The 13158-nt window shown below is 40.7% G+C and overlaps 1 protein-coding gene across 7 annotated transcripts in view; it reads left to right on the forward strand.

Moving 5' to 3' along the window:
• The window catches only part of SERTAD2 (SERTA domain containing 2), a 152005-nt gene that overhangs the window by 111723 nt on the left and 27124 nt on the right, over positions 1-13158 (forward strand). The window contains exon 1 of one of the 7 annotated variants that reach the window (XM_087919316.1): positions 10968-10988. The exons of the other annotated variants lie outside the window; for them this stretch is intronic. The gene's annotated coding sequence lies outside the window, so the exon portion shown is untranslated. Of the gene's footprint in view, positions 1-10967; positions 10989-13158 lie in introns of those variants that run through there. 7 annotated transcript variants of the gene reach the window in all.

Raw genomic sequence — 13158 nt, forward strand, 5'->3', positions numbered from 1 at the left:
TAATGCAAAACTGGGTTGTTACCTTCATGTCTTTCCATGAGTTTTTTTTTTTTTTTAAGAAAATCCGATTCTGCATGTAACAACATAACCTAGTTCTCATTTTATTGCATAGGGATAGATGATAGTGGTTGATTTTTAGTCTCCTGATTCAGCCCTTTTATATAATATTGAGGACACAAAAGAGGTGTAATATTAACTCAGTGTTACTGAGAAGTTTTATTGAAATTTTTGAGTATATGCCAGAAAGTTATTTAGAGTGCTAAGCAACTTTCTAGTAATCTAGGCCTGTTGTTAATCATTTTATACATCTGTAATGGGATTGGGAATTGTTCTGGGAGATCCAAAGCAGATCTTTCTGCTGAGAATTAAAAATTAAAATATACAGTCTAAAATTGTATTTCTCATTCCCATTCTAAGTCAATTTAAAAATGGTCTGAGAGCAAATGTTTTGTTACTTACATGGAGAAAATTAACTCAATTGTTATACAGGATTAGGGGGGGGCACTAAATGGTAGTTAAATAGGGGTTATTTTGCCTTAAGGTTGGGGGGGGAAAGTGTGCCTTTAGTAGCTCCAGAGAATGGTGGGACCAAATAAAGTAGCAGATTAGTTAATTGCAACAGCAAACAGTTTTCTGCTTTGTGGCTGAGCTTAGAAAGTTGGAAGGTGGTGAAATGGATGCAATTGCTGGATTGGTTTTTTTTAATTACTATGTTTCCAAAAATGAGAGCTCCACATTTGAAACTCTAGGAGGCATCAAACCATTAGAAATTGTGTACCCTGTTTTAACTGTTGAAATATGGAAAGAACTAGAAGGGGAAAGAAATACTTGTTCTTTCTGGATGGCAAATAACAGAGGCACTAATAGCATAGTTTAGTTTATAAATTATTTCTGTTCAAGCTAGAGAAACTTATTTTATGTTCTAGGAAAAGAGAAGGGATTCTTTGTTTATTCGCTTTCAGTTTTCTTTTCTCGGTACCTCTGACAAATAAGAAGAGATGGCTCCTGTGTCAGATGCAGAGTATTTTCATTTCCCATGTTCAAGATTCTGCAAAGTGAGCAACAACATAGGAAAAAACGCCCACAATGGCAAGTAAACTATGCAGATATGTTGAAGTGGGGGGGGGTTTGTTGAAAAAAGAGCCTATTTAAATCAGATTGTACAGCTAGTCAGTCAGCAGGTCCAACGAGTTTTGAAATGCCCTGGGGTAGGTTTGATTTAATGAAGTGTAGGTAGCTATGAAACAACGTTCTTAAAAAGCAAATTTGTCTGTATAGCGCCACCTTAACATTTTTCATAAAGTTTTCTTTTCCCCCCACACAAATTAAAAAGAAAGCTGCAGCTACATGAGATACGATTTGCTTTCCTTTCTTTCACTTTTACAGTATTTGCTGACTCTGAATGGTGATTTCTAAATTTCTGTCCAAAGGACTCTAGGATCAAAGTCTTTAAAATAAAATATAAAAGTAGCTTTATTTATAAGACAGAGATTGCAGAAAGCAGAAACATGCATGTGAGAGGTTACGGCAAGGCATTTTTGTTTTGGAACCATCTGCAACATGGAAATCCTTATTTTTAATAGTATCGGTGTTTTGACTTTTGCACAATTTGTATTCCAGATAAGTTAACTTTCTGCCATGACACAAACTTTTCTTTGGTTTCTTGATTTCCCCAACTGGCATTTCCTTTTATTGATCTCTGCCTGCTGTGTTTTCCTCCCCATCTGTCTGAGAAGCAGATCCAGATCAACTTATTGTTGCACAAAATCCTGCCAGAATATGTTCCCTATTTCTCCTTTTTTTTTTCTTTTTTTAAATCTTACATAGCTGCCTTGTGCTCCAAGTGTGAATGAAACATGATACGTGTGATGCAATCTCACAATACTATACTCTTACTTTTTTCCTCTTCGCCTTTAACTGTGCAGTAAAAAGAAGACAGATTTAAATGGCCCCAAGAAAGGAACCAGGGGGAAAAAGTGAACCACCATGCTGCCGCTGTTTTAAGTACATCATAATGGAGAAAATTCCATTTGTTCTTTTGTTGGTTGTGTAGGAAAGTTTCTCTTCTAATGTTCATTCTCATTATAGGGCCCTTCCCCCAATACAGTACAATGGTGCTTTTTCATCTAGGCTTCAGTCAACAGTTGGTGCAGAGCTTACTATTCCTGTGAAGTAAAATCCAATTCAATGTGAGGGATATTTCAAATTAGGATAGTTGGTTAGCGATTAAGGAAGATATGGTGATGATATTCCCCATCCACACTTGGGACAAGCTTTTGAGAGATAACACAGCGTTTGCAATCCAGCAACAGCATGTATGGGAGCAGGCAGCTGTCTCTGAAGAATCTGTGGCTCAACCTAGATTTTTCGTGCCAATTTGGTTATCTGACTTGCAAACAGAACCCTGTGACCAAACACTCAGTTCAGCATCTTTAATTCCCCCAAAAAAAAAAACTTTCAGAGTTTTCTTGCCTGTGCATTCTTGCTTAGAAAATCTCTAATCACCTTTTTCTAGACTTTATCACAGACGGTCTGTGTCAGCCCTTTAAAGTAGGCTAGGCCAGGGAACAGACAAGACAAAGGAGTACTGGAACTCTGTTGCTATAGGACGGGGGTGTCAAACTCACATCACTGTGGCATCACTTGACTTATCAGGACATTTCCCCCCTTTGCTAAATTGGGTGTGGGCGTGGGCAGCACATGACTCAGTCAGCCATCGGACGAGAGTTTGACAGCTCTGCTATAGGATATAGGAGCAGAACCTTGAAAACCTGCCAGATTCCCTCTAGCCTCTCTTATGCCAAACAGAATCAAAGTGGGCTATCTTGAGTTTCTTTCTCACCCTCTCTGTTTCCCAGGATTGATTTATCATTTACTTTATGATGTTGCATTCCTTCTTCAAGATTATATCCATACTATTCTATAGTGACTGGTCATTTTATTTTCCTGGTGGCTTCTTTCTCTTTTGAATCTTCTTTTATTCTATTTAGTCCTATCTCAGACCTTTCTAGATTGTGACTCTCTTAAAACACTTCTCACTTGATTCTGCCATCTCATTTTAGCAGATGTTGAGTTGCACTAATGGACTAGATGCCTCCTCCCCTTCAGTTGGCTAAATTAATGTGATATTATGAGCCACGGTGGCACAGTGGTTAGAGTGCAGTACTACAGGCTGCTCCTGCAATTTGGCAGTTCAAATCTCACCAGGTTCAAGGTTGACTCAGCCTTCCATCCTTCTGAGGTGGGTAAAATGAGGAGCCAAATTGTTGGGGGTAATATGCTGACTCTGGAAAACCACTTAGAAAGGACTGTAAAGCAGTATTTACTGTATTTTTTGCATTGTAAGATGCTTCAGACTGTAAGATGCACCTAGCTTTGGGGGAAGAAAACAAGAAAAAAAATCTGCTTCTGCCTCCCAGCGATTTGCCTACTTGCAGCAAACAGCCTGGTCAGCTTCAGCACAAGCACCTGATTGGCTGTTGGATCTGCCTCCTGGAATACCGGCAATCAGCTGTTCCAGGCTGCAGAGATCGCTGCCACCCATCAGCACTGTTGCCACATATCATTGCCTCCGCCTGCCCCATTTTTGGCCTCTGTTTTTGGCCCGTTCCAGGGTGGGGATCACCACCACTGCTGCCTATCCCTGCCACCTGGAACAGGCCAAAAATGGGGCACATGGAAGCCAAAAATGGGATGTGCAGAGGCCGAAAATGAGACACACAGAGGTGGCGATTGGTGGCAGCAGCGCCGGTGATCCCCGCAGCCTGGAACAGCTGATCATCGGTATTCCGAGAGGCTGATCCAACCACCAATCAGCTGCTCGTGCTAAATCAGGCTGTGCTGAAGCTGACCAGGCTGTTTGCTGCAAGGAGGCTGATTGCTGAGAGGCAGAAACTGAAGGGTGGGGGGCCTGTCGGTGGGCAGAGCTTTGGCAACATTTGCTCTATAAGGCGCACAGACATTTCCACTCACTTTGGGGGAGGCGAATGCATCTTATAGTCTGAAAAATAATGGTAAGGCTAAATGGTATTGCTATTGATAAATAGAAGGAGGTATTACGTTTACTGTCTCTTCTGAGTGAATTGAGGAGAGACTTGCAAGCTTAAACTAAAACATAGAAGATAGATGGAGAAGTTGTTGGTAAGCAGGCTAATTAAGGGCCCAGGAATGCAGAATTGGTAATGGTCTCTGGGTGTCCAGAGGAAGAAAAAGAGGTACTTGCACTGAATAGAGATGCAGAACCCAGATCAAAGAATATAGGGAACAACAGGAACTTGGAGGACAACTGAGAAGATGAGGCATGGAAGGGGCTACAAGATGTGTGGGTGTAGGGGAAAAAAAAGCTCCTGCAGAGAGTGTGTGGTGTTGGCAGGAAGCAGGGTGGAGCGATAAATAAGAAGGCTGAGCAGTAAAGCATATTGGCTGGTTGCCAGCAGACTGGAGGAAGCTGAACCAATTCAATAGCAGGGAAAAAAGTGAGAGCCCTAAGGAGACACCTTCCAGAGCAGGGGATCTCCAACCATGGCAACTTCAAGACTTGTGGACTTCAACTCCCAGAATTCCTCAGCCAGCAGTTCCCGAGGGTTAGCCACATTCGTGCGTGAACAGCTCTTTGTAGATGGTGGAAGCACAGAGCTAAAATGTACCAAGTGAAAAATTAAAGGCAAATTTTACGCAAGGCCAGGATGACCATTCTCAAAGTATCATAATCACTTGAAAGCATTCAAACTCAGGTATAGTCAATGATGGCAACCTTAAACTTGGATTTAAGAATACTAAGCCTCTGTACCCTGTGGACTCACAGGTAGAGATTTTTTTTCCCTCCCACGCACATCCAGCCCTAAGAAATTACTCAAAAAATTACTCCCCCTGCTAAAACATCACCTTTTAAAAATCCCTTTTATCATGGACATCTCTAAAAAAGGTACATTTGGAAGCTAAAGTGCACTGCTTCTGAGATCCATGAATCTAAACCCAAGCAGGCTTAAGAGAGATGTGAACCGCAGGCAGCTTCTGTGATAGCTTCAGTTCTTATGAAGGGGAGTGCTGTGTTTGTAAAAATGGCCATTTCTTCCAAGACCAAGCAGGGCCTTCTCCAGATCTAGACGTAGAATATGGTGGAGCTTGTAGTGATCCACAGACAAGGGGAAGAGAGAGGAGTGAAATTAGTTTTAACAACAGTAATCAAATCTAGAAAAGTAAATGGTTTAATACGGTGCTTCCCAAACTAAGGTAACTTACCCAGCATTGGGTTAAAGTGGGTTTTTTTTTGGGGGGGTGGTGGTGGTAATGATAACAAATCCATTGTCCAATCACAACATGGACAATTAAATAAGGGTTTTCTGATAAGTGGCTGTGGGTAATGAAAAAAATTTTTTGGAAGCATTTCTTTAATATAGTAGACCTTTCACGTGGTGGGTGCTTAGCTGTATATTAAAGTTTGCTCTACCAGCCTCCCTGTGTATTTGAGAATCTGAAGAGAATAATATTGTCAGGAGAAAAAAAATAGAGCTAGTTGGCTTCACACAATATTCTCAGCCAAGATTTGTTTTAACCATATTTTGTTTAACAAAGTATAAGTTTTGAGTCATGCATGACATTAAAGCCATAAAGCATAGTTTACATGCCACAATGACTAGGTCAAAAGCAAGCAAACCAAGCAAGTTACAGCTTAATAAAATATATGAACACAGATCCTGGAGTGGATCTTCCATTTTAATAGCTACCGATTGTGTCTGGTGGCCTCAGTTTTCGACTTTTTAACTTTAAGGCTGGTGGAAAATAGCAGAACTGATATTGAAAGGATGTTATTAGACTAAAGCTGCCGTGTGAGAGAGAATGCACATGCAAATTGTGGAGAAAATCAAAACGATAGGTTTGAAGTGTGGGACAAAGAAAAAACAAAAAACAAGGGGCATTTAACTGTATTGTATCTTCTAGTGTGAATATCTTCAAATCTGTTTTTTTCATGATCTATGAAATTGAAAATAAGTCGGGGCCTTTTGCAGGAGAAGATTTAGTGGGAAAGGTTAAATAATTTTATCCTAGTCAGTTCTGGCCTACGAGTGTCTCCAGCATTCAGGTCATTCTACATTCAGTCAAGTTCAGGGGCAATTAATTCTAAGGCTTATATGCCACTCTGGTCATATCTGACTCTGAGTGGTTTATAATGTGTGTAAATGGCCATATAGAATCAAGGAAGACTTTTTTTCAGAAACAGTTGTATGACTGAATTATTGCAGTTCAACTAGAGCCATGACTGCCATAGGTTTTTTCCAAAATTCATTTCCAGCAAAACTTAGTCCTCATCCAAATTGCCCCTTGTATACTCTTTAATTCTCCTTAACAGAGAATATAGTTCTCACAAAGAAAAAGAATGGTGGGATTCAACCAGTAGTGGGATTCAAAAAATTTTTACTACCAGTTCTGTGGGAATGGCTTGGTGGGCGTGGCAGGGGAAGGATACTATAAAATCTCCACTGCCACCCAACTCCTGGGGGAAGGTTACTACAAAATCCCCATTCTCTCCACACTCCTGAGGCCAGTCGGAGGTGGTATTTGCCGGTTCTCCAAACTACTCAAACAAGTGAAAAGTTAGCAAAGTGATCCCATTTGTTCTATGAACATGCTAGTTCTTACAAGATGGTTATAAGACCTGCAACAAACTGTTTGGAGCACTTCAGATGTTTTAAAAGTAGCATTCAAATGGCTGTACATATCCTGATTCAAAAGGCTACTCCACCACTCCACTCCCAAGAGTTTGGCTGACAGAAACAAATGTTGAAATCTGCCCCTAAAAATATAGAGTGCTTCAGAAAGAGGCTTTCAGGTCAACTACAGATAATCCTCAACTTACAAGCACAATTGAGCCCCAGATTTTTGTTGCTGAGTGAGTCATTTGTTAAGTGAATTTTTCCCTGTTTCACAACTTTTCTGGCCACATTTATGAAGTGAAATCATGGCCGCTGTTAAGTTAGAAACATGGTCATTAAATGAATCTGGCTCCCCCATTGATTTTGCTTGTCAGAAGGTCGCAAAAGGGGATTATGTGATCCCAAGATCACATAATCTGTGATAAATGTGATAACTGTCATAAATGTGAACCACTTTCCAAGCATCTGGATTTTGTTCATGTGGCCATGGGGATGCTGCGGTGGTCTTAAGTGTGAAAAACTGTCATAAGTGCCATTGTAACTTTGAACAGTCACTAAATGTACTACAGGTAGTCCTCAAGTTACAAATATAATGGTGTCTGCCGATTCAATTCGTAACCCAAAGATCTGTGAAAGTGAATCTCGTACCTTGAATGGGACCACTCCCTTCTTTCACCCACACATTTGCTAATCGAATGCAAGGCTCGTTAAGAGCACATAAGGTATTTCAGGGTGGGGAAGGCCATGGGGGGGGCTAGTGATGGAACAGGCCACCTGCCTAAGATCACCCAAGGCCTCCCTAGCCCACTGAAATATCTCATACCACCTAAATTGCTTCCCCCTGCAACCTGCCACACCGGGTCACTTATCTGGTAAAGATCTAGCAAGCAGTCTCCTCTCCAGCCTCTCAGCTGCATGCGCCCCTCTGCAGTTCTGTTCAGGCCTCCACAAGTCTTGCCTGGCAGGTTGCTGGCCTAAATGGAGCTTCTGGGCTGGTGGGTCTGCCCCTCCAATGCTCTGTTTGGCCCTCCATGGACCACCCCCAGCCCATTGCAGGCCAAAATGGAGCTTCTGGGGGGGGGGATCCAGCCCTCCACAGGCCTCCCCCAGCCCATTGCAGGCCAAAATGGAGCTGCACCTCAGAAGCTCCATTTTAGCCGGCAACATACAGGATGAATGTTGCAGAACCTCTGTGGTTGTTCGTAAGGGTGAACAACTGCTGTGGTGCTTAAAGAGTCATTGTTTCAGAACTTGTTTACAAATGCTGCGGGGTGGGGTGGGGGGCTTATTGTATAACTTCGAACATTCGCTAAGGGAACGCTCGTAACCCAGGGATTACCTCTGTTGTAAGTCGAGGACTGCCTGTAATTTGTCTAAGTCTCAGAATGTTATTAGGGACAAAAGTACCTCATTTTTTCCCCTCAACACTACTTTGATGGCTTTTTTCCTGTTTTTCATAGGATGCCTGATTTAGAAGCCAATTTTTATAATAAAATTTATCAGAATATTGCAATTGCGCCTAATTACCTTTGACTGGAGGAGGTGAGGGAGTCACGTAACCTTTCTGGTATTATACTTTAGAGTACTGGTTCACCAATCTTTCATGCATTTATTTAAAAGTAACCCCCCTCCCCCCCCTCTCACACACACACATATCAGTGGAACTTTTTTCCCTCCTGCTAGCTGATTTGGCTTTTAAGTTTGATCAAATAATACCCCACCCCCCCAAGCTCTGATGCAGTAATGGAACAAAGTTTTGAGCTATCAGACTATTGTTTTTTTCACCTCACCCCATCTTCCCTAGTGCATTTTATTAAGGGTCTGCTGTGAGGAGAAAAACAAGGTATCTTTAGGGAAAAGATTTTTCACCAGGATTAAAAATGAAGGCTCCAGCCAAGTAATTATTTATATGGGTGGAGGGAAATCATCTAATATAATGCCAAGTGATTTGGAATGGAAGTTCAAAACTCATTAGTTTTTTTTTTTTAATGTAAAATGGATACCTGCACTAGAGAAGAGAACCCAAAGATTCAGGGATTTTAAATGCACAAATTAAATTGTCTAGACAGTGACATACATCAATAATTAGCATCCTTCCATTCAGCTATACTTCATGGGTTACTACACTGGGGCTAGCAAAGGGTTAAAAGATTATCCAGCTTTATTTATTACATTTTCCTCAATTAGTTGGACTCTCAGCATATTTTTCAGGTTTAAAGTTTTAAAAGAGGAAGCTTAGTGCACAGTAATTAATGGGTTTTGCTCATGATTTGCTCATGTTTCGTAGGGATTTTTAAAAAACTAAGTTAGAGTCATGGTTCTTTGTTCAGCTAAGTTTGTCTTAATTGAAGAGTAGGTAACAACATTTTCTGTACCATTTAGATGTCTTACATTTACATAGCTATTGTTTTTCTATCAGTGCGGTTTGTAGGGATCAGCTATGCATCCTCAGGGCAAGAAACGTATTTGATAAAGGCTTCTATCTATTGATAGTGTTAATCAGTCCTTGCTTTATGTGACTCCTACATCTCTCAGAGCAAGAATCTACAATTTTTCTAAGGCTGAAGATCACACTTTGATTTTAAGAGATATTTTGGGGTAGTTTTTGGCTGAAGAAAGTAATGTGGTGGGTTAGAAGAAAATTTGATTTGATTCACATTAAAATTTGGTAATAGGATGATTCTGTAGCATGCATTTAATTATTTTTCACTTACTTTTGAATTAAAAACTATAATTTGATTACGGTTTTTGGAAGATGGGAGCCAAGTCATTTGGGGAACTACATTCAGCTGTACTTTTGAGCTGGACTGTACATTCCAGCAGTGATGTAGGTCAGTGGTCGCCAACCAGTGGGCCAGGGACCACTAGTGGTCCATGAGAAAATTTTGGTGGTCTGCAGAGAAATGTCCCCCCAAAGCAATTAATCCGTGCTGTGTGGGAACACAAGGCTGCACCAGCCACATGGCCCGCCCACCGGCTGGCTCCCACCCTTCGGCCGAGTGCAAATCTTACCTTGAGTAGAGCTGGAACTGGAAGGTAAGACCAATGGTGGGGGAGGGAAATCCGCCCTGGGATGGCTTGCTGATGTAGGTGGGAAAGTCAATCCCATATTCCAGAGCTGCAGTAGTCACAGGACTGGTCCTTTGGTCATCCCAGAGCAGCTGCTCCTCCACCCGAGTACACCGGCCTGCCATGGATGAGTTCCTCCGGGATGACCAAAGGGCCAGTCCTGTGACTATTGCAGCTCTGGAATATGGGACCAACTTTCCCACCAACATCAGCAAGCCACTGCCAGTCAAAATTCATATTAGTGGTCCGTGGGATTTAAAATTGAGTTTGATGGTCCCTGAGGTTCAAAAGGTTGGCGACCCCTGATGTAGGTAGTTCTCGGCTTATAACCACCATTGGGACCAGAATTTCTTCTTTTAAGCAAAGTGGTTGTTAAGTGAGTCATGTCTGGTTTTGCAAACTTTTTTTGCCACAGTTGTTAAAACGAACCGATCGTGTTGTTATTAGGCAAATCTGGCTTCGCCACACTGACTTTGCTTGTTGGCTGGGAAGGTTATAAGTGGCAATCACCTAATCCTGGAACACCACAGCTGTTGTAAATAGATGCCAGTTGCAAATTTTGATCATCCTGACTGTGAGGCTGCTTCAATGGTTGTAAGTACATTGTAAGACTAGTCCTAAGTCACTTTTTTCAGTGCTGTTCTACCTTTGAGTGGTCACTAAACGAACAGTTGTAAGTTGGAGACTGTCTTTAGTGTTGCTCTGTAGCAATCACAAGGCAAAATTGGGTATGCCTTGTGATCATGTTTATGACTTTAGTTTTATAGTATGTACATCTTGGGTGCCCACATAGTCAAATAATAGTTTGATAACTATTGTTGCTCATCTTTCATTTCAGAAACAATAGAATTTCCATAAAATGTGGTACGCAATTTCATAGAAGTCTGAATTCTGTGTAAACAGTGTGGTGTAGTTTGATTTGTGTTTGGCAAGCAAATTTCATTGCACTACTGCCACATTAAAATTCAATTCAGTTTAATTTGTAACATTTTCATCAAAGAAATGTGTATTTGAAGAATATTACACAGAAGAAAATCTGTGTAAATTTTCTGTGTAGGTTTTCTGGGGGAAAGCCTGGTTAGCCCAGCTACATGCACGCTGCTGCATACTGTATATACAAGCACTTTCTTCTCCAGTGGCTCAGTAAAACTTTTAAACAAGGAGCGAACAAGTACAAAATTATATTTCTAAAACCAAAGTAGCAACAGTCCAGTTTTATTCTTGATGGTCAGCTACTACCAGCTTCATAACATGATAAGAACAACAGTAAGTATAAAATTTCTACATTCATTTTTTCGTATTCTAGTCACAGCTTCAAAAGTGTGTTACGTCGATAAAAAATATAATATGCACAAGATGAAACTCTTAACAATGAATTTGATTTAAAAACATTTCTCTCTCTGCTCCTTTTTGAGCCAAAATTATGTTTTGCTGTTCTGTTTCTCGTTAGATCTTATTAATTTTAGTGGATCTCCATTTATATCCTGCATTTATTATTAGCTAATACTCCCTGTTGTGTCCCGTCCTCCTCCCCCCCGCAACAACCCTGTGAGGTGAGTTGGACTGAAAGAAGGTAACTGACCCAGGCACACCCAGCTGGCTTTTATGCCTAGAAGTCTTGACCTTCTGGTTTCTAACCCAGCACTTTAACCACTAACATCCAACAGTTACTTCAGCTGATTAGCATAGTTGATTTTTCTAGTGCAATTTCTAATAGATTACCAAAATAATGGAGAGGCATCTATTCATATTTTGCATTAGAAAATGCAACACAATTCTTTTAATGCCCCTTATATTTTTTAAAAATCAGTTTTTCTCTTTGGTTTGTTAGAAAAAGACACTCTGCTAGAGGAAGAGGGTTTTTTTTTTTTAGGGACAAGCCAAATAATGCAAAACGGAGCCCAAGCTTTTGAATTGTCCCTTAGTCTTCATCAGTACCAGCAAGCCTGCTGAAGAATTCTGAAGAGTTCAAAAGCTTGTTTACTCCTCTGTGCCATTTTAATAGTTCTAATAGTTATTGCTGAATAGTTATTGCTGAACTTTAGTATTTCAAGGTATATAAGCACTCTTGTAGTGTACACATTCTGGTCCTCTTTCAGGGGATTAGTGAATGAGGTGGTAATTTATTCCAAAGGATATATTTAGTGAAGGGCTTCTCCACTTTATTTGACATAGTCCTGTCAACCGACTGGGATTTGTCAAAACCATTAAACAAGCACCTCTTCTTGGAAGTGAAAGGAGGGTTACCCTGAACAAACAGGCAACACTACAGACTACTACACCTTAAATGTTCTTTCTGCAAAATCTTAGTAAGCCACATCTTGGTCTATGTAGACTGTGGCGTCTCCTATCCACACCTCTTCCCTCTTTTCTTTTAATGCAGTAAAATCTTGTTGAGGACACCAGAGAGAAGAGGAAACATGCTTGGTATTATTTGATTGTAAGAGCTTCTGAGTCTAGGCTCAGCCAACTCTGGAGAAAGTAATGTGGTATTCCCCCTCCCCTCAGTTGGCCAGCTTTGCAGAGCAATGTCTGATCATTAATAAACAGCAAGCACTCACTTCGCCCTCTGGGCCTCAAATAGTACAGTGTGCAACAAGGGAGTGCGGGCAAGGCAAGAGGATGGAAACAGTAGTATCAGATTACAGTTTCAAAATATAACTGGAGTGTTAGCTGGCTTACGCTATTGACTTGCCGCATAATTGTGTTGCTTATTTGTTGGAAAAGGCTTCCCTTTTCTTCCCAATTAATATGGATGTTGTTATTAAGACATTAGAACTGGCTTACAGAAATCATGATAGTTACCTAGCAGTATTATTATGGTTGTTGTTATTGTTATTCTCAGCCCACTCTGAACATGGCAAAAATTTAAGTGGGATTTCTCTTGACTAAATGAGGTTTTCTTAAAAATTAAATAAGCAAACTAAAAGAGCCATGTACACTTGTAATTTAATTTATGTCCACACAGTTATGTTTAATTCCTTCTTCTTTGCATTTGAACTCAGGATGCAAGCATGGTAATGTTCAATACATATAAGGAGAAACAACTAGTAATGACTATTATTAAATTTGCAGATGGTGAGGTGAACTGATTGCTTTTGTGGTGTGGAGATATAATAACTTGGTCCTCAACACCAGTAAGACCAAGGAGCTTATAGTGGACTATAGAAGGAACAGATCAGACATCCAGCCCTTGCTTATCAATGGAGACCTAGTGGAGCAAGTGGCCAGTTTTAAGTTTCTGGGTGTTACCCTAAAAGAGGACCTGACCTGGGGTGTTCACATTGCAGCCCTGGTCCAAAGGGCCCAGCAGAGATTATACTACCTAAGACTTCTCAGGAAACAACAACTGAATGAAAAACTGCTGGTGACCTTCTACCGCTGCACCATAGAGAGTATCTTAACTTACTGCACTTGTGTATGGTTTGCCAATTGC

This window comes from Pseudonaja textilis, chromosome 1 (genome assembly GCF_049901715.1).
Source record: "Pseudonaja textilis isolate UNSWEBS1 chromosome 1, rPseTex1.2, whole genome shotgun sequence".
In the NCBI taxonomy this organism is placed as follows: Eukaryota; Metazoa; Chordata; class Lepidosauria; order Squamata; family Elapidae; genus Pseudonaja; species Pseudonaja textilis.